At 43.9% G+C, this 22,778-nt stretch overlaps 1 long non-coding RNA gene across 1 annotated transcript; it reads left to right on the top strand.

The window, feature by feature from the left end:
• The first annotated feature begins 16,409 nt into the window (after window positions 1-16,409).
• On the top strand, window positions 16,410-21,898 carry LOC143844853 (uncharacterized). The gene is made up of 3 exons (XR_013234171.1): window positions 16,410-16,524; window positions 18,871-18,956; window positions 21,666-21,898. It is a non-coding gene; the product is annotated as an uncharacterized LOC143844853 (long non-coding RNA).
• Window positions 21,899-22,778: the final 880 nt, after the last annotated feature.

The following is a 22,778-nucleotide window of genomic DNA, read 5'->3' as shown; positions in this document are numbered from 1 at the left end:
TTTCCAGTCTTTGGGTGAACGGGCATCAGCATGGCAAATGAAGTTCAACGTGGGCAAGTGCAAAGCAATGCATATTGGAGAAAAAGATCATGTATACATTGATGGGGTCTGAACTGGCAGTAAGTGACCAGGAGAGATCTTGGAATCGTGGTAGATAACTCACTGAAGCTGTCGACTCCTAAAAAACTATGAACAGAGTGATTCCTTCCCAGGACTCCTTCTGAATTTTTCCACTTTGCTCCTCAGAGAAACCTTTAGGAATGGTGGACGATGCAGTCAGAAAAAAGGGAGGCAGGATCAGCAGGAGGAATCTCCTTCTTGCCTTTTGCATGAGCCATTATTTCCACCAAAGCTGTATGTGCAGGGAGATGATTCCTGCCCATTTCCCCTCTTGGTGGCATCCTATGTCTTCCCCAAGGGTCCCCTGACCTTTCAGAAGTGAGGGGCATAGCAGGCTGCAGTGAGAACACAGCAAAAACCCCTTCCATTGAACTTACTGTATTCAAAAATAGAAATATTGGACTGAAACTTCAATGGAGTACAAACAATGTAGATAGCTGCAATGGTCCAGTGGAAAATTGAAAACCAAAACCCATGTGGTATTTTTTAGTATGATTAATCACAGTAACAGAACACAATGAGTTTCCCAAGATATCAGGTGCTGTGTCTGTAGACCTTCCAAGGATCTGAGTTTGAGGTCCAAGGCAGGATCATAATCCTGTAATTGCAATTGGCCAACACGTGACTGGATCCTGACTACCAGAGCCAATCAGTTCAAAGGGAATCTGCCATTTTTCCTTTCTATATATGTTGACCTTCTGGGTCCAGTTCATTTGTAGTTGTCATGTCCCTATGAGCTGGGGTCAATAAAGAGCTGGAATGAACTCAATGTCCGTATCTCCTTAACCTACAGATATAACATCAGGCAATAAAGATCCTTCCCCCCCCCACTCCACTTGTTGAACATCAAGTCTAAGAACAGAGAACATGCATACTGTGTAGTGTTGTTTTGGATCACATGATTCTTGTGTTTAGATTTTGCTGTGGCCCATTGCAGCTACCTATATGTTTTGTATTCAATTAAATTTTCAACTCAATGCCTCTAGTCACAAAGAACAATCCACTAGTAAGAGAGGAAATGATTAAACCTGTTGACATCAAAGATCTTCTGTTAACTATTATTAACCGATGTTTGGAACAGGATATTCTCTTTCCAGCTGTCACTGAATCATTCCAATTCTATTTCTGCTACACAAGGTATACAATTTAAAATTGATCCAGAACAGTCTGCCTTTCTATGTCTAGTTACCAAACTTCATAAAATGTCACGCTTCTGTTTAGCCTGCCATATCAAGCATCATATATTGTTACCTAAAACAGACTGTCTCCTTGGCAGATTCTAGGAGTCACAATAAGAGGGGTAACAAACAGCTTCTCCACCAATGTTTATGAGGGTGTTCCCTTTAGAAAACTTATATGGAGATCAAATTGAAAATAAAAATATCTTTTGTTGTTGTTGTTATGTGCGAAGTCGTGTCCGACCCATCGCGACCCCATGGACAATGATCCTCCAGGCCTTCCTGTCCTCTACCATTCCCCGGAGTCCATTTAAGTTTGCACCTACTGCTTCAGTGACTCCATCTAGCCACCTCATTCTCTGTCGTCCCCTTCTTCTTTTGCCCTCGATCGCTCCCAGCATTAGGCTCTTCTCTAGGGAGTCCTTCCTTCTCGTGAGGTGGCCAAAGTATTTGAGTTTCATCTTCAGGATCTGGCCTTCAAAAGAGCAGTCAGGGTTGATCTCCTCTAGGACTGACCGGTTTGTTCGCCTTGCAGTCCAAGGGACTCGCAAGAGTCTTCTCCAGCACCAGAGTTCAAAAGCCTCAATTATCTGACGCTCGGCCTTCCTTATGGTCCAACTTTCGCAGCCATACATTGCAACTGGGAAGACCATAGCCTTGACTAAACGCACTTTTGTTGGCAGGGTGATGTCTCTGCTTTTTAGGATGCTGTCTAGATTTGCCATAGCTTTCCTCCCCAGGAGCAAGCGTCTTTTAATTTCTTTGCTGCAGTCCCCATCTGCAGTGATCTTGGAGCCCAGGAAAATAAAATCTGTCACTATCTCCATTTCTTCCCCATCTACTTGCCATGAATTGAGAGGGCCGGATGCCATGATCTTTGTTTTCTTGATGTTGAGTTTCAAGCCAACTTTTGCACTCTCCTCCTTCACCCGCATCAACAGGCTCTTTAGTTCCTCTTCACTTTCTGCCATTAGAGTGGTATCATCTGCATATCTGAGGTTGTTGATATTTCTCCCTGCAATCCTGATCCCAATTTGTGACTCCTCTAATCCCGCATTTCTCATGATGTGCTCTGCATACAAGTTAAATAGGCAAGGCGACAGTATACAGCCTTGCCGAACTCCTTTCTCAATTTTGAACCAGTCAGTGATTCCATGTTCAGTTCTCACTGTTGCTTCTTGACCTGCATATAAATTTCTCAAGAGACAAATAAGATGCTCTGGTATTCCCATCTCTTTAAGAACTTGCCACAATTTGTTGTGCTCCACACAATCAAAGGCTTTAGCATAGTCAATGAAGCAGAAGTAGACGTTCTTCTGGTACTCCCTAGCTTTCTCCATGATCCAGCGTATGTTGGCAATTTGATATCTAGTTCCTCTGCCTCTTCGAAATCCTGCCTGTACTTCTGGAAGTTCTCGGTCCACATATTGCTGGAGCCTAGCTTGTAGGATTTTGAGCATAACTTTGCTAGCATGAGAAATTAGTGCAATGGTGCGGTAGTTTGAACATTCTTTGGCATTGCCCTTCTTTGGGATTGGAATGTAAACTGACCTTTTCCAATCCTCTGGCCATTGTTGAGTTTTCCAAATTTGCTGGCATATTGAGTGTAGCACTTTTACTGCATCGTCCTTTAAGATTTTGAATAGTTCAACTGGAATGCTGTCACCACCACTAGCTTTATTGTTGCTCAGACTTCCTAAGGCCCATTTGACTTCACATTCCAGGATGTCTGGCTCCAGGTCAGTAACTACCCCACTGTGGTCATTAGGGATGTTAAGCTCGCTCTTGTATAGTTCTTCTGTATAATTTTGCCACCTTTGTTTAATCTCTTCTGCTTCTGTGAGATCCCTACCATTTTGGTCCCTTATCATACCCAACTTTGCATGAAACGTTCTCTTCATATTTCCAATTTTCTTGAAAAGATCTCTGGTCCTCCCCATTCTATTGTTTTCTTCTATTTGTTTGCATTTAAGAAGGCATTCTTATTTCTTCTAGCTTTTCTCTGGAATTCTGCATTCAATTGGGTGTATATTTCTCTTTCTCCCTTGCCTTTCACTTCCCTTCTCTCCTTAGCTATTTGTAAAGCTTCCTCAGACAGCCATTTTGATTTCTTGCATTTCTTTTTCTTTGGGATGGTTTTAGTTGCTACCTCTTGTACAATGTTGCGAACCTCCGTCCATAGTTCTTCAGGCACTCTGTCTATCAGATCTAATTCCTTAAATCTATTTGTCACCTCTACTGTGTATTCGTCGGGGATATGATTTAGTTCATACCTGAGTGGCCTAGTGCTTTTCCCTACTTTCTTCAATTTAAGCCTAAATTTTGCAACAAGAAGCTCATGATCTGAACCACAATCAGCTCCTGGTCTTATTTTTATTGACTGGATAGAACTTTTCCATCTTTGGCTGCAGAGCACATAGTCAATCTGATTTCTGTGTTGACCGTCCGGTGATGTCCATGTGTAGAGTCGTCTCTTGGGTTGTTGGAAAAGAGTGTTTGCTATGACCATTGTATTCTCTTGACAAAATTCTACCAGCCTGTGCCCTGCTTCATTTTGTACTCCAAGGCCAAACTTGCCTGTTATCCCGGTTATCTTTTGGCTTCCTACTTTAGCATTCCAATCCCCCATGGTGATAAGCACATCATTTTTTGGCGTTGCTTCTAGAAGGTGTTGTAGGGCTTCATAGAACTGATCAACTTCATCCTCTTCAGCAGCAGTGGTTGGGGCATAGACCTGGATCACTGTGATGTTGAATGGTTTGCCTTGGATTCAAACTGAGATCATTCTGTCATTTTGGGGATTGTATCCCAAGACTGCTTTTCCTACTCTCTTATTGATTATGGCTACTCCATTTCTTCTGCGAGATTCTTGTCCACAGTAGTATACCTGATGGTCATCTGAATTAAATTCACCCATTCCTGTCCATTTTAGTTCACTGATTCCTAAAATGTCGATGTTCAGTCTTGTCATTTCTTGTTTGACCACATTCAGCTTGCCTTGATTCATGGATCTGACGTTCCAAGTTCCTATGGAATAAAAATCTTTACAGCATCGGACTGTCTTTTCGCTACCAGTTACTTCCACAACTGAGCGTCCTTTCGGCTTTGGCCCAGCCGCTTCATTCATTCTGGCGCTACTCGTACTAGCCGTCTGCTCATCCCCAGTAGCATATTGGACACCTTCCGACCTGAGGGGCTCATCTTCTGGCGTCATATCGTTATGCCTATTGGAACTGTCCATAGAGTTTTCATGGCAAAGATACTGGAGTGGTTTGCCATTTCCTTCTCCAGTGGATCACCTTTTGTCAGAGCTCTCAGCTATGACCTGTCCGTCTTGGGTGGCCCTGCACGGCATAGCTCATAGCTTCACTGAACTACGCAAGCCCCCTTGCCACAACAAGGCAGCGATCCTTGAAGGGGGAAAAATATCTTTATTGAAAAACAAATTTAAAATTCGAATACACTGCCACACAGTTAAATTATGCACTCACACAAAAGTTGAGATGGTATGATAGGGGAAGTAATTGCATATCAAAGAATTATACTTAGCCTCCACAGAGTGGGAAAGTCCAAACAGAAGAAACAGCGGGATGAACCAGAATACAGGGTAAGTGATTTAATCTGAGAACACATGCACATAACAAATTACCAAGTCATGAGCCTCAGACCTGTGGGGACTCTTCTGAGGGGGAGCTGAGCTATGGAGAGATGACATAGGCAGTGCCCCAACAGGAGGAGTTGGAAGGAAGGACCTTGGGCCAGCACACACTCTCAGTCTAACCCACTTCACAGGGTTGTTGTGGGGAGAATATTAAGGAGGATGGGGTATTCTGCTTTGGTTTCTTTTGTGTAATGGAGCATGCAACAAACACCCAGTTCAATTTGGCTGAAGATCTCTTTATTAACAACTAGAGGCAAAGTCTATTGTAACCAGGAATACAATGGGTGTTAGGTTGCACACTTGCACTTCCTGGGGGCTGGCTATATGCTAAAAGCTTCTGCCCAACCTTGGACTCTAGAGGCCCCATCTCCAAACCTCAAGGAACATTCCTGCCCCAGGAGTCACCAACCTCCAGCTGTGGCTTGGAAATCTCATAGAATTAGACTATAGAAATCAGCTCCCCAGGGGGAAATGGCTGTTTTGGAGGGGGGACTCTACAATGACAACTCAACTCCAGGCTCCTGGAGATGAAAGGACTTGCTTGGGAGAGGGGAATTCTGTGGAAGAGAGGTTGGGACCTGGGGATTTTCTGGAATTGCAGGTCATTCCTCTGGAGAAAAAGCCTTGGCTTTGGATCCCATGAGGGTGCAGGGATGCCTGGCTCCAGGTGGAAAACAAAAGGAAATGCTGGGTGGCAGTAATTGCTAATAACAATAAATATCAAATAATTCATAAACTTCTCACAGTTTCTTCCCTCAATGAAAATATTTAATTGTTAACTGATAGCAAAGTTTGAATCATAGAATCATAGAGTTGAAAGGTACCTCATGGGTCATCTAGTCTAACACTCACAACCCTATTGCTCATCCACTGTAACCAGCCACCCTCTTAAGCTTTCACAGAATCAGCCCGTCAGATGGCTACCCAGCCTCTGTTTAAAAATTTTCAAAGATGGAGAACCCACCATCTTCTGAGGAAGCCTGTTCCACTGAGAAACCACTCTGTCAGGTACTTCTTCCGGATGTTTAGATCGAATTTCTTTTGAATGAATTTCATCCCATTGGTTCTGGCACGTCCCTTCGAGGCAAGAGAGAACAACTCTGCTCCATCCTCTATATGGCAGCCTTTTAAATATTTGAAGATGGTTATCAAATCCCCTTAAAGTTGTCTCCTCTCCAGGCTAAACAAACCAAGCTCCCCCAACCTTTCTTCATAAGTCTTGGTCTCCAAACCCATCACCATCTTTGTTGCCCCCCTCTGGACATGCTCCAGTTTGTCTACATCCCTCTTCCACTGGGGTGCCCAAAACTGAACACAGTACTCCAAGTCAGGCTGAAAGGCTGAACCAGAGCAGAGTAAAGCGCTGCCATCACCTCCCGTGATCTGAACATGATACTCCGTTTGATGCAGCCCAAAATCCCATTTGCCTTTTTAGCCACTGAGTCACACTGTTGACTCATGTTCAATGTATGGTCTACTAAGCCTCCTAGATCCTTTTCGCACATGCTACTGCCAAGACAAGTCTCCCCCATCCTATATTGGTGTGTTTGGTTTTTCCTACCTAAATGCAGAACTTTACACTTGTCCCTATTGAACTTCATTTTATTCAGTTTAGACCACTTCTCGAGCCTATCAAGATCATCCTGTATTCTTATTCTTTCTGCAGTTGTGTTTGCTACTCCTCCCAGGTTAGTATTGTCTGCAAATTTAATAAGTATCCCCTCTAAACCCTTATCCCCTCTAAACCCTCATTTGCTTGAAAAACTGGAAACCTTTCAGTCTGTATGTTCTTCAGTACAGTTCAATATCAAAGTAAATAAACAGTTGTATGTTATGATAAACATGAAAACATTGGTTGGCAAAGAACTTACATAGGGTTTCTCAATTACTGCCTCCATGTTAACTTTTCTCAACTTTTTTACCATTGAGAAACCCCTGAAATATTCTTCAGGCTTTGAAAAACCCCAGAAGTGGGATCTCCAGGTCCCAGCTGGAGGCTCCCTTCCCCACCACTATTCAGGGGTAACAGCCTCTAGGTAGGACCTGGAGAATGCACAGAATGAAAGCTCCTCTCCAGACCCCTGAAGGAAGAAGATGTGTGGGATGGGGGTAGGGGGACAGGGCTGTGTAGCACTCCCCTGTGGACACACACACACTCTCTCACACACACACCACACATACACAGAGAGACTGAGAGAGAGAGAGAGAGAGAGAGAGAGAGAGAGAGACCTTACTTCAAAATGAACGTGGACAAAAAATAGAGAGGGTTCAGAGGAGAGCGACAAGAATGATCCAGGACCTTGGGACAAAGGAAAGGCTGAGGGACTTGGGAATGTTCAGCCTGCAGAAGAGGAGGTTGAGAGGGGACATGATTGCTGTCTTTATTTGAAAGACTTAGTGGAGGGCAGGGAAAGGTTCCTGTTAGCAGCAGAGGATAGGACCTGCAATAATGGGTTTAAACTATGTGGAGAATAATATCAGCTAGATATCAGGAAAATACAGTCATAGTAGTTCAGCAGTGAAATCAACTGCCTAAGAAGCTGGTAAGCTCCACTGACAGTCTTCAAGCAGTGGCTGGATAGATACTTATCCTGGATGCTTTGGGCTGATTTTGCATTGAGCAGAAGGTTGGACTAGATGACCTGTATGGCCCCTTCCAACTCTATGATTCTATTATATGATCTGCCACAAACCCCTGGAGAAGGGCAGAATACAAGTTTATAAAGAAATATATTTATCTCCTTGCATCAGCCCATGAACCAAGTAGGCTGAGGAACCCACTGCTTTTGCCTTCAGATGGCACCTGCTCTCCAGCCTTTTCAGCTGGCCCTCCCTCACTGCCCAGAGCAACAAGGTGAGCAAAATCTTTTTAAGCTTTCAGAAGGCTAATCAAAGCAGTGTCTTTTCTTACATGGATGACAGCAAGATTTCTTCTAACATGCTAATCTGGGTGCATTTGCCTGGTTCTTAACTTTAATTTTATGTAAGATTGTCATTTCCACAGATATTATAAGAATGGGTTGCTGTTAACAGTATTTGCGGTTCTTTTTGTATTGTGATGATGTTTTCTGACTAGCTGCCTAGGGATTCGTAAGGAGAGACGGGAGAAAAATGGTTTGGATAAATAAATGTAAACATTTCCCTCATGATTGCCCATATATTACAGGGAACTTGAAAATGTCAATATTTTGTCACCAGAAAATGTTTTTCCATCACTGGGAAATACTTTGTTGTGATGCTTAGCATGCCAAGGGCTGTGCTGAGTGGCTGAGCACTGGGGGGGGGGGGGGGGCAGGGTCATTGGAATTTACTGGGCCGTCTTTGCAAGTCACTTATAATGAGCCACATAACTCTTAGTGTCCTTCATGCTCATGCTCTTTCATGAACATCAATTAACTAACATTTTGTTTCTGCAAAGTCCTTGTGGGCTGTCCTATCCTGGGTATCCTACCATACCACTAATTGTTCACCCAGTGAATGGGCGAAAAATGTTCCAGAAGCAGCACTGCCAGACTAGGACTAAGACTTTGGCCCTTAAAAATGATGGTATTTTCTCATGTTTCACAACCATGTGGCCAGTCTATTTCCCCTAATTTCTAGGTGGGACCTAGAGTTCTCTTGGACTACAGTTCCCAGGGCAGAAATGGCTAATCTGGAAGGTGGACTGCACCGCGTTACCTCTCTCCTGAGCCCCCTCTCCCCCACCCTCCACAGGCACCACCCCCAAATCCTGAAGTGTATGTGCGGAGGGGTGAAAGTGAGTTAAAGTATCAGTTAATCAGTCTGATCATTGTTTTCATTGGAATAAGTTCTTAGATGTCGTCCCCTTTGACCAAGAGTCCCTCCTTGAATAATGGCAGGCGGGAAGGTGAAAACAATTACAGGTCTCACTTGCAGAGTAGGAGCAGAGATATTGGGATGCAAGTTTTTCCAGGCTGTTCAATTGGCAAGGGGAAGAGGAATGGAACCTGGAATCTCTAGTGCCTTACTTTTCTATGCTCAGGCGTTGGCACCCAAAGTCAGCAGGCTTGGGAGAAGAACATTGGACGGAAGGTGCAGCGGGTGGCAGGCTTAAGTCCCTCCGGCACGTATACTCGATTTGGGTTTACAAGTAGAGACCCATTCCTGTCATCCTTGCATATGAAAGGATCATTTCCCATGGTTGAGTTTTTCTTTTTCCTTCTATCTGAACTAAAAACAGCTGAGGGCTGGTGGGGGAGGGAGGGATTTGGCTGGGGAAATCATGTGACTGTCTCCTTGCTGGAGGGAGCAGTATCAAAAATCTGATCCCCATCAATGATCTCTATCTCTCTCCCCCCCCCCCTCGGCCCATCTGCTGCTGAAGGAAGGTACAGGCAGCACCTTTGCCTCATGACTTACCTGTCATGCTGGAATGCAATGTGGCTTGTCTTGGTCTTTACCTTCCTTTGGCTCCAGTCTTCCAGATCAACCTGTTGCTTCTTGGCCTTGTGGGGTGGTGATGCCATCAGGCTGGGCTCTGCTTTCCCCCGTGTGTAAATTGGGTAACCTGCCCATTGCCAATCTCCTTTGGTCACTCTGGAACATTGCATTTCAAGACTACAGAGCCAGTCAGTTGAGAGAAACACTTGGAAGGATTTTCATCAGTGCTCCTTATTTTTTGTGTGAAACGTCCTGATCTGAATTCACTGCTTCCATGGCAGGCAGATGGTATAGGAGTTGCCTGGTTGAGTCAGTTCAGCAACAACTGGTCCATGGGCATGGATAGTGAGTGTAGCGCTTGCCTTTGCTGACTACAGAACAGCAATGGAAAGACAAGATCTGTCTTGATTCATCTGCAAGGGATGAAAGCCTCATGGTTCAGGACTTTAAAAGGAGCACACAGCTCTCCTTCCAAACTCAGGTTACCATGTTTTTCTTTATGGGGAACTGTCTCCAACACTTTATACCGCAGCTTCTGAGATAAATCCAGAGGGTTCGGCTGTTAGCATTGATCTGGAGCAGGGGTAGTCAAACTGCGGCCCTCCAGATGTCCATGGACTACAATTCCCAGGAGCCCCTGCCAGCATTCGCTGGCAGGGGCTCCTGGGAATTGTAGTCCATGGATGTCTGGAGGGCCGCAGTTTGATTACCCCTGATCTGGAGTTTAGGTGGATGGAGTGACCACCAGGGTTTTCCCTCTTGCCTTTAGAAATAGAGGGTGGACTTTGTACAGGCTAAGATAACAGCAAGGTGCCTTGGCAGCCTGCCTAAAGGAGGGGGGAAAGACCCTGGAAGACCCTGGCCAGGACAGGGAAGACACCCTCCCAGATACTTAAGATAAGCCGGAGCACGTTGACTGGATAAATATTTATCTAACTTGGTTTAATGTGTTTAATTAGATAATGACAAAATTTGGGTATGTTAACAGACTGTAAAGAAATCTGTACCAGTGTATCTCTGGGTGGACGCTGGATTTTAGACATGACACAGTCCCACACCTTTTAATGCTGCAGCTATTAAAATCGTATCTTGAAATAATTCTTTGGCAATGTGGATAATTTGGATCTCTCCCCACAATGAATTAAAACGAACCTGAATTTTTAATGGTAAATGCAACAGGTTGGTCCTTCAAACTGGAATTCTAGAGGGAGAAGGATCAGAGACATTTTACAGCCTTGCCAGGACAAGGAGATGAAGTATTCAAACACCTGCTAGAACTGTGGAGGAGCACTGTCAGGCCAAGTTAAATCTGATGCCCACAACCCCAGTCTTTGAATGCTCTGACCTTCGACTCTGGGAGGCTGTGATCAACAGAGAATTCTGAATTGTTTTTGTTTCTCTCTCTCTCTCCCTCTGCATGTGATGTCTTAATTATACATTTTGCATTTTGACAGGGCTAGAGGGAGGCTGTCTAATGGAGGATCCTAAATCAAAGCCTGAATTCTTGCGCAAACGCTTAATTATTTTCTTGGAAACCGTAAGTACTTGATTTATGGGGCGGGGAGGCTAGCAGAATCAAAGTCCACCAGAGACGGTCACAGATAGATGTGTTTGGAATTAAAGGGGCAGGGTAAGAAGTTTGAAATGCATGTATGGATGAAGTAAATGTTTGTGAGAGTGAATGTCATAGACTGCCCCTCTGGGGAGAAAGTCCTTTCGCTTTTGTGGTATGAGTGAGGTTTTACTCCCCCTTCTTCTTAGATCACAAAGTACCTTGGCTATAGCACGGTCGATAAGCCTTGGCTGCTTGTGTGAATGGGATCCCTGTCAACGTCCAGAGATCCATAAGGTGTCTTTGACATCAGAGAACTCCACTTAGTTTATAAGGCACTTGGCACCAGGTTAGTATTTATAAATATCTGCTATTAGGGGAAAGTTCACTATTAGGTCATGAGGTGTCACTCTGACATCAAGGATGGGCAATAGCTTCATGAAATATCAGATATAAGGGACAAGCAAAATAGGGTGCCAAGGTATCAAGACGGATGTGTGCTTGTATGATTTTTCCATCCTTAGTAGCATAAGATGCCAGTGTGGCACCAGGGAAACCAAATTTGTGTGAATGAATGTGAAATAGAACCTTGGAGTCTGAGGAAGAGTTGTTGAATGAGTTTTAAGAAGGACCTGCCAATCATTCATGTTGTTGACCGGTGACGTTCTGTTTTGCAAAACAAATCCAGTCAGAAACGGGAACCTGGAACCTCCCTTAAGGCGGTTCTGGATAACTGGGAAACTCCAAATTTGCAAAGGGATTGAAACGGAAACATGTACACTAAATAGAAGTAGGGAGAAAAAATAGTTCTGCAGATGCCTTTTTACAGTTTAAATAAATAAGAAACCATCCCCCCCCCTTTGGGATTTTGGTGGCTGTCCCAGAAGCAGAAGGGGGGAGTGAAGTTACAGAGATAAACTTTCTCTGGAAAAAAATTAGCTTCTTCTTTTGCAGGAAAAACAAAAGCTGTAGATTCATTAGTTTGCTGGTTTTAAAAAGAGATAAGACCAAATGCCTTTCCATGTAGAGTGGTAATAATGAAATATGTTTTAAATACTAAAAGTAAATGCCTGTTCTTTTTATGCATGCAAGACATGATATGTGAAATAAGTATATAGAGTTGGGTTGAAGGTTTAAAAGCTGTTGAAAGGAACAGTCTGCCATGAAAACACTAGAGGGCGCCACCCCAAGGGTCAGACATGACCCAGTGCTTGCACAGGGGATACCTTTACCTTTACCTTTAACTATAGGATATCAGAAGAGCATTTCCTATGCTCCTTTCCCTTCACCCTTTTTAAGAAAGTGGTGTTATCAAGATTTACAAGAGATTATTGGCCAGGGCTCGGAGAGTCCTGAAATTGCAAAGTGTAATTCCCGAAGGGGTTTTTGTTAGTAATTGCAAGGTAAAGGTAAAGCAAGCACCGGGTCATCAAAGATATACATATTGTGCAAGCCAATAGACATTAAAAAATGTGTCAACTTGGTTCAGCATACCTTGAGTGAATACAGTATTTTTCTTAGATATCCAATCCTACCATCATATGTGTATAGCCATTCATACCATTACCAGCAAGGCATTTTAAACCTAAATAAACAAAACTAAACAAAGATTATATTCCCAACACATGCCTACAAATATCACTTAGGCCTGTGTGAAGCTGAGGAGGAGGGTGTGTGATGATCTCTCCACCAACTCTCACCAAGGGCATAGGGAAACCCTCAATGCAATTGGGTCAATTCATTCTGTAGCTGATGTGAATGGCATTCCAGCACCTACTTTATGGGAGGCTTAGGAGCAGAGTTTTCTATTCTGCCGTTTTGATAAAGCAGAATGTGTCCATTATAGTCCAAAAATCTACAGTGGAATGTGACTCCTCAAATGAGTCTAGTTCTCATTCAGCTCATCCTAGACTTTGATGGAGGTGACAAAATTTAGGGGCAGCATTCTTTTAAGGGCAGGATCAGCCATTACTCCAGTGAGAAATCACTTTTAATATTCAAGTGGGGGGAAAAAAACCTAGATAAAAAAGGGAATACAGAAGACAGGAGAACCATTTTGAAGCCTAGTCAACATGACCTAGAAGAGCCTCTTGTGGCACAGAGTGGTAATGCAGCAGACATGAAGTCTGAAAGCTCTGCCCATGAGGCTGGGAGTTCAATCCCAGCAGCCGGCTCAAGGTTGACTCAGCCTTCCATCCTTCCGAGGTCGGTAAAATGAGTACCCAGCTTGCTGGGGGGTAAACGGTAATGACTGGGGAAGGCACTGGCAAACCACCCCGTATTGAGTCTGCCATGAAGATGCTGGAGGGCATCACCCCAAGGGTCAGACATGACATGGTGCTTGCACAGGGGATACCTTTACCTTTTTACAACATGACCTATCCTCATGTTGGATTTTACTGTGTGAAATGACAAAATCCACTTGCAAGCCATCATTAAAGCACACCAAAAGTGGATTAACAGTGCATTATTTGGTATGTGTGAAAATGCCCTATGTTGCCCAACATAGATATGCTATCAGTATACATCTGCCTCACATGTGTGCCATCTTGATATTAGGTAGCACTTTGATGTATCTCCCATAAAGACTTTGGGCAGGCTTCTGTTTGTTTAGCTATTAAATACCTGCATTCCCTTGAACTATTATTATTTCGTTGTATTTTAATATTTTATTCTGTGAACCACTGCGGCTTCCTAGGAAATGTGGCGGTATATAAATCAACATAATAAAATAAATAATAGACATATGCCTTATATAAGAATTTTTCAATAATGGACTTTTCAGTATTTAATTCATTATTTATTGCTAGTTACATAATATTGTAGTATTTTCAATTTATCTAGTACTGTAGCACTTTTGAATATAATTCTTATAACGGACCATTCTACTACTCTCTTCTAAAGCAAAGGAAAGGAACATTATCCCTGGAATGCCGAACATATCTTTAAAAGGAAAAGAGATCACTAAGAATATCAGAGTGCTCAAAAGTGGATAGACAGTCTACATTTTGCCTGCATGGGCCCTCAGGCTCACAGGTAGCTATTTTCTGTGGCGAATATGAGATCCTGAGGTGGTCACTGGAGAGATATACACAGAAATAATTGGGGAAAGCACTCTACTGTACTCTGGTTTATTTTATAGCAATAGAAGCAGCAGATTTTGTATTCTTGCCATTGGTAATCCACGCAGCAAAACATCTGCCTACAAGGATGGCTGCATTTGTTGTGGAGCTAGCCCATTTGATTTGATCATAATATCGCATCTATCTAAGGCTATTTGCTTAACAGCGGCAAATGCATTTGGTGTAGCATTTGCTGTATTTTAATTTTAAAAAATAAATTGAGCACCATAAACTGCCTAATCCTTTGTTGTCATTCAATTAGATTCAGTGGTGCTGGGTCATCTATCCATTCCAATTTAATCTTGCTGTTTGCTATAGAAAATGGAAAGATTATACCAAAGTATGCCATTAGAATAATTTGAAATGGGTTGCGATTACTGTATATGTGAAGCTCCTGGATAATTGATAGTGTATGGGTGTCCTAAACAAAAGTGTTTATTCCATAAAATGTGTGTGAAAATCTGAATTTTTATCAAGCACTTGATTGCCTGTAGCTTTGAAACACCTGCTGTCTGGTCCTTCAGAGACAATGTAATCACACGAAATAGAATACGCCACATTTCAACACATCTTTGCTTTGTTTTATAATCACAAATTCCACTTTGTTTCCCCTGAACAGTCAACATCAAGCTATCATAATAAAAGTGTCTTGTGCCTGACAGAACCTTTTCATCTTGCAGAAACCAAATTGGTTCTAAGAAAGATCTGAGATCAGCTGGTTCGGAAAAAAAAACCGAAGTTACTCAGAGCACCTTTGTACTATGCCACACTACTTACCAGTGGAGGAGGCAAGGTCTGGAGGTGGGTGACCATCACCAGCTAGTCTAATCCTTCAACTGCACATGCAAAAGAACATATGAAGATGCCTTCACAGTGCATCAGACCATTGGTTGCTCAAGATCAGGACTGTCTAATTAGACTTTCTCCAGGGTGTAAACTGCACGGAACTTTTATTCCAATCCCAGGTCAATTCAGTCCCTGCCGTCTACACAGAATGCGATTTCCATTTTGATTTTGGGCAATTTAAATTTTCCTTCTGCAGCAAGAAGGATTGATCCGGAGTGACCCTACCTTTATTGTGCAATATCTTAGAGTGCCTTTAATGCTCAATATTTTTCAAATCCAGATTGAGAAAGCAGGCTGTTTTGAACCTCCATGGTAGAGACACCCTGATTGACCAAAGGTGGCCATGTGACAAGCTTGCCTTAAAGGAGAAGCCCCTAATTTCTCTCAGCTTCTGTCAGTCTTGTATTTTTCCCCCTCCTCTGCCTTCTTCGATCCTCCCCCCCTCCAAGAAAAGAAAGAGGCTCCCTGCTTGCCTCCCCTCCCCCCTTCAAGAAAAGAAAGAAAGAGGCTTGGTTCCCCCCTTCCGAACTACCCTAACCACGTGCAGAACACTTTCCTGTTTCAATAGGGGGGGGGGGGGAGGAAGACCCGAGTTCAAATCGATCTGAATTCAACAGGATTGACAATGGAATAAACCAAGTAAGTGCAGATTCTGCCCAGGTCTCTGGCAAAACTCTTTCACAAATCCTATGCCCTGATCCCTTTTGCTAACAAGAGATGCCAGGGACTGTACCTGGAACATTCTGCGTGCAAAACAGATGCTCCACCACTGACCCCTCACCATATGAAGCTGAATTATTGGAATTAGACCATTGGTCCATCTGGCTCATTCTTTTTGCTCTGATTGGCAGCTGCTTTCCTGAGTCTATGGCAAAGAAAAGGACTTTCTTAACACATTGGCTGATGTGAAGGTAAAGGAATATGTTATTGTCTCCTGGGATAATCATATGTGGTAGTCAGAGCATTGGACTAGGATCTGGGAGACTTGAGCTTGAAATCTGACTCTGTCATGGAAGCTCACTGGGTATCCCCTGGGTCTCTACGCCTAACCTGTGCCACAGGCTTGTTGTGATAATAAAAGGGAGGATGGGAGAGAAATACAAGCAACTTTGAGGGCATTTCTGCACATCGCTAAAAATAGCGTTACACCAGCTGAGTGGCGTAGCATTAAAGATTACCACACCTCTAGCCATTCCTCAACTTTTTGCTGTCTCGCTGCAGTCTGCCACCTTTTCACACTTCTTACATTCTGCATGTCTGCTTGAAATGGCCAAAGAGAGAAGCACACTTTATAAGCAACTCTCTTCTGCCTGTCAGTCAAGCCAGGCAGCCAATCCACTTCCTCCATTGACTAAAATTGGATTTTTTGGGTTTTCCACCTTTCCAGGGGCCTGGAGGAGTGGAGGTTCAGCCTCAAAATTTTCAGGATAGCTCTGGGAGGCTCTTCCCTGACTCCTCTCTGAATGTCAAAAGGATTGGTCCACAGGGTTGGTTTTCGGGGGCTCCTGAAGTGGGTGCCCCCATCCCTCCATGTGATTCCCCAGCTAACACTTTTAAAAAGAGGATGTCGATACCAGTTTGCTGCTGGGGCACTGGATGTTGATGACATCATGCAAATTGCCAAAAATATGGTGTTTGCCAAAGGTAAGCATTTCACTATATTTACAGCGTGCAGAATGCCTCCGGGTCCCCACTGGAGAGAAAAATGGGGTGTAAATAATTTGGGTTTGGGTAGATATTTTTTTTTGTTAGGTGCGAAGTCGTGTCCGACCCATCGCTACCCCATGGGTCTTCCTGTCCTTCCTCCAGGCCTTCCTGTCCTCTACCATTCTGCAGAGTCCATTTAAGTTTGCACCTACTGCTTAAGTGACTCCATCCAGCCACCTCGTTCTCTGTCGTCCCCTTTTTCTTTTGCCCTCAATTGCTCCCAGCATTAGGCTCTTCTCCAGGGAGTCCTTCCTTCTCATGAGGTGGCCAAAGTATTTGAGTATTTGAGATATTTGAGATATGAGTAGATATTAGGTTAGAGTTAACAGCTGGGGTTTGTTGCGGGAGATAACTCATGTATGTAACATACCAATAAGACCTCTGACTCACCAATAAAGTGCTACAATAAGTCACTATTAAGTTATAAAATAAGCAATGCCTTATCTTTTCCCCTCTGGAAAAGGTGACATTATAGCCTTATAACAGGAAGTACATTCTCAAGTGATAAGAGCAGACAACCATCAACTTTTCTGCCAAGAGATAAGGAGAATTTTACCATACACTAGGAACAGATGCATGGGAAATGTTACCCTCCCCCACCCTTGAATGTCTTACAAACTTTGACATATTTTTAAAAATGGTGAAATCATTTATTCCACAAATGTGGATTAAAATGTATTTAAATATCTCTTTCAATCAGTATTCCATTAGTGACACGGACTCCACACTCTCATTTTATTAGTGCTTAGACCCGCCTTGAAGTGCTTTGCATAGTTAAAGCTGGCTGCAGTCAGGGCTTATTTCTAGTATGTGCTGGGTTGCCTACACTTGAAAAAATGCCATGGCTGGACCCAGTAGGAATGCACTGGAAAATGCTAGGCTTGGCAAAATTGGCTCCCTACAGTAAAGATTCTTTCTTGATTGTTCTGCTTGAGCTCCCAAGAAACTATTTTTGTCTACTCACACACAAACATGAAGGAGGAGGAGGAGGAGATGGTTCTTATATGCCACTTTTCTCTACCTGAAGGAGCCTCAAAGTGGCTTACAACTGCCTTCCCTTTCCTCTCCCCACAACAGACATGCTGTGAGGTGGGTGAGGCTGAGAGAGCCCTGATATTACTGCTCGGTCAGAACAGCTTTATCAGTGCTGTGGTGAGCCCAAGGTCACCCAGCTGGCTGCATGTGGGGGAGGAGTGCAGAATCGAACTGGCTCACCAGCTGATTAGCAATCGGCACTTCTAATCACTACATCAAGCTGGCTCCTAAAGTTACTATTAAGGACCCACAAGCTTCCGATATGACAAACAGATCCTTGGCATTTTGGCAGTCATCAGATTAGATCCAACCTGCTGGTGGCAAAGGAAGGAAGGATCACCTATGATAGGGGTGGCCAAACTGTTGCTCTCCAGATGTCCATGGACTACAATTCTTAGTGCTGGCAGGGGCTCATGGGAGCTGTAGTCCATGGACATCTAGGGAGCCATAGTTTGGGCACCCCTGTCCTGTGACCACGAAAAAAGCTATGCTGAGAATCATGGGATGACCATGTACCACTGCCACCTGGAGTGGTACCTCCTACCTTTTCACAGCGTCTCTAGTCTCTAGTTATATTCAGGCAGTTCATAAGTAACCGAAGAAGATAAATTAACATTTTGAAATTTCACAATTAAAATGTTAATTACGAAGGAACCTTGTGCATAGCAAAACTCATTACAAGCAGCACTGCAATTTGGGTTTAAATTGATGTCATCATCTGTGTAGCCTGAGTGCTGCTTGTTTCATCGAAAGATGCTGGATTTCTCATTACGTGTTCTATTAACTCAGGTTGGAAAGGCAGCTAGTCTCTCAGCTGCAATAAAGAAACCTCCCTCTTATTTCTATATCACCCTAGCCAAAATATAAGAGAGAGTTAGGCAAGCATGCTTAAGGTCACTGAAATCAATGTGCTGGATAACAGGTTGTACAGGATTAATATGCGGAATGGGCAGTTGAAGCTTATAATCTGGTTAATAACATTGCATGAAGCCTCTGTTAAAGGTCCATAACATTTTTCTCCAGGCTTGTTGGCAACGTTAACATTGTATTTCTTGAACATTTATTTGATAGCTGTTCAGAAATGGCTTCCACAGAGGTAATGGATTTCACAACCTCTGTTATGGCAATTCTTAAACTATATGAAAATGTGATATGAACTAAATTATATGTTAAAATTAAACGCTTTAGGCACCTTTAAATGCCTTGCATAATAGGCTGTCTTCATTATGTTCGGAATACTTTCCACAGTGCCGGATACACATTCACAAAGTAGGTAGAAGCCGTGTGGGAATGGCTATGGAGGAGTCGCAGCTGCTTTCAATCACCGGAACAAGGTAAGGCAACTATCAGGCACCAGTCAGGTCTGACAGAGATGTCTTGACTAATGTTTGGATTGAGTCCCTCCTTTCGACACAACTGCTTTGCTTTCTGCATCAGATGAAGGGAGCTTTGACTTGAAAGCTGAAAATCATGCCCGTCTCTAAGGTCCTACTGGACTTTAATCCAGCTATTCACAGGCCTGCCAGACACTTGCCCACAGAACTGTTTTTGGCTTAGGGTTGCCAACAATCTAGATTTTTTTTAAAAACCCACCAACCTGCTCCTTTAATAGACATTTAATGTGTGGAAATGGACTGGTGACGCTTTCACAGCATGGAGGTAAATTACATAACATTTCTTTTTCCAGGTGGTTGGCAACCCTAGTTTCTGTGTGTGTGTATGTGTCTGCGTGCAAAATCTCTCATGAAAAAGACTCAGTGATATAATTAATACTTCTTGTCATATTCATAGATCTATTTCATGTTTTATTACACTTCCCAGGTACCAGAATCTGAAGCAATTCAAGGGCAGGTTTAGTACTGACTCCGAGTAAACTGGCCAGCCAAATTGTTCAACAGAATTATTATTATTATTATACTAGCTTCAAAGCCCGTTCCTAAGAACAGGCCTTGAAAGGGCCCCCTCCCCTGGCCTGGCAGCATAAGGTGGCTTTGGGCTGCAGCTCACAGCCGGATCAAGTGGGGCAGGCGGGGGCTGGGCCGCTCATTAGCAGGGCCGAGGCAAAGCTCCTTAGCAGGCAGTCAGCAGGCCGGGAGGCCCTCATCAGCAGGCCGAGCCTAGCAGGCCAAGAAGCCATCGTTAGCAAGCCCTCCACCACAACCCTTTGCCCTCTCCTCTTACCTGCTGGTGGCGCCAGGCACTGAGGCTTCTGAGAGCAAAGAGGCTCTCAGGGACCGAGGGCGGGAGCTGCAGGGGCAGGGCCAATCAGGGCAAAGCTGGCTGCACCCTGATTGGCCCTATTCTAACTTAGACAGCCAGACACGTCCCACCCCCTAGGCTGTTTCATAAATATATAGAGCAACAACAATGGTTAAGGATTATTGTTGTTGTCATCATCGTCATCATTACTATTATTATAGGTTCTTATAAACCACTTTTCTCCCCCCGAAGGAGTCTCAAAGCGGCTTTCAATCTCCTTCCCTTTCCACTCCCCACAACAGACACCTTGTGAGGTGGGTGAGGCTGAGAGAGCCCTGACATTACTGTTTGGTCAGAATAGCTTTATCAGTGCTGTGGCGAGCCCAAGGTCACCCAGCTGGCTGCAAGTGGAAGAGCGGGGAATCAAACCCGGCTCACCAGATTAGAAATCTGCACTCCTAACCCCTACACCAAGCTGGCTCTCAGATTGAATGAAAGCATCAATGGCTCTCAGTTTACAAGATTGGAGCAACAATAGGATACACCGGTGGTCCCCAACCACCGGGCTGCGGACCGGTGCCGGGCCGCGAAGGCCCTGGCACCGGGCCACAGCTCCCTCTCCCCGCCCCCCCCACAGTAAGAAACTTCCCAGGCCGCAAGCTTCTTCCTGTGGGAAGGGGGAGAGGCCCGGCAAGCTTCTTACTGTGGGAAGGGGGAGAGGGAAGCAGGGCCGTGCATGCATACATGTGCCATGCATGGCCGAAAACATTTTCGGTTGCACATGGTGTATGCGCGCATGCGCGGCTGGGCAATCGCCCTCCCTGTTGCCGACGGTCTGCATCCTGTAAAAGGTTGCAGACCACTGGGATACACGTTCTGGAGGTCAATGATTCATGGGATTGTCATAAATCAGAAGCAACTTCATGGTACTTAACACACACACAAAGTTTGCTAATGTTCTAGTTCAGTCCCACTGTGAAGTGGGAAGGATAATGTAGTGATTGAGATTAGGCTCTTGGACTTGAATACCTGCCTACCAGGGAAGCTCATTTGGTGGCCTTTGGACAGTCACTCTTTTTCAGCCTAACCTACCTAACAGGGTTGTTGTGATGATAACTGAGGAAAGGAGAATGATGCTCCAAGCCACTTTGGGGAGGAATATGGTTCAATAGCTAAATGAATATAGAGTAGCTCTTATTCCAGCCAGTTTGCAGAACCAGTTTGGTTCCATTTCATTCACAGAGGAAATCTTCAAATATTATTCGAACCACAGTGTCCTATCCTATCCCTTAGTATATGAACTGGATTAAAATTGAATATTAAATTTGTAACAGTTTTTTTTTTCTGCTTTAATTATAACGGAAAGCCCCCTAACCCACCTGCTATTTCCCAGCCTTTTTAGAGAATAGATGACAGAAGCTAAAGTCAAGCCAAAATGTACAGAAACCCTTCATGATAAGCACTTTACACGCTAATGATTCATTCTGGCTGGGGACAATGAATAAATATATTTAAACAAACATATTTTATTCTTTAAACTTGATGTTTATTCTGAACCAGTAGTCTGGATATACGAAGGGGATTCTATTCTAGTTTAAATGTCTACAGTCAAATAAGAACTCGGGTCCATTTCTGTCTCAGAGAAAATTAAATATACAGATGGATTTGGGGTCCAAGGTCAGTCAGACCTACTGTCATGGCTTGCCATCTGCATAGGACGTCTCATTGGTTATCCCTAGCCTGCAAAGCTATCAAATGCATAATAGATAAGCACACAAGCAGAAAATGTTGTAGCTGAATCAATAAACCACATCATTAACACATTCCTTAAATGTTTCCCAAAGGCCTCATGGATGTTGGGCTGAATCCACACCAGAAAGCTGGAAACAGCTGCTGCTCTCTGCAATAGTGGGCAGAGTCCCAGCTTCTGAGTCTCTTCGCCTACCCACCATTTTAATCTGGAGTGGCAGAGGGGAACCTGCTGTGCACAGTGCCGTATAATCACAAGGTTCCGTTCACCCGGTTTGCTTCTTCTTCGCTTCGCTCTGCACAGAAAAGGCACAGCAACTCAGGCACGTCCAAAATCTTCAGCTATGGCCCTTAACCAGGAGGAAAGTGAGCTGGAATATGTACATTTCAATTATTTGCTATCCAGGGAATATCTCTTGGTGCACATCTGGGGGAGCATTAGAGCAAAACAGCTATTATGTCTCAGATAAATGAGAAGATATGGACTGCAGAACAAACAACAGCTCCGCATTAATGATTTTGGCAGAAGTGGGGGTTGGAAGTAGAATATACTCTCTTTTTACCAGAGAGGCAGAGAGAGCCCTTATTTTCAGGAACCTGTCCCTGCTAAATAAATCCCTGTCCCTACTTTGACTGTATTGTTACATGCAGGGTTACCTTGCTAATGTTTTTTAATGGGAGCTGTTATTTATCAGGGCTTATTTACTTATTGCATTTATATACTGCCCCCTCCCCCAAAAGGCTCAGGGCAGTTCACATGAAAATCCCCACCCCAACTTTGGAAGTGAAACCTCTGAGTGAAGAGCAGATGCACCATCTCTACCGTCAAGGCATACACGTGCACAATAAGGCCGAATGTGCTGCCCATGCAACTACTTTTTAATTGATGGTGACCTCTTGTAAGGCAACTATACATTACTGAATTGATCAAAACACTACACAGCAGGCAGTGCTGAGCTTCACCAAGATTTATTTTCCCCTATTTTCATTGATTATTTTCTAATCCTCCCCCCCCCCCCCCCCCAGGAGATATATCTATCTGTATGAGCAAGGGGACATGGAGAGTTATCGGTCACCGATTGACTTGGCTTTTTGGACTATGTTGTTATTTTAAGGGGTTTTATTGTGGGTTTTAATGTGGTTTTACCCGGATTGTTAGCCGCCACGAGCTGGTCACGAGAGTGGCGGGGTAGATGTGGAATCTGTTC

This window comes from Paroedura picta, chromosome 1 (genome assembly GCF_049243985.1).
Source record: "Paroedura picta isolate Pp20150507F chromosome 1, Ppicta_v3.0, whole genome shotgun sequence".
NCBI lineage: Eukaryota > Metazoa > Chordata > Lepidosauria > Squamata > Gekkonidae > Paroedura > Paroedura picta.
This window is presented reverse-complemented; position numbering and strand designations above follow the sequence as displayed.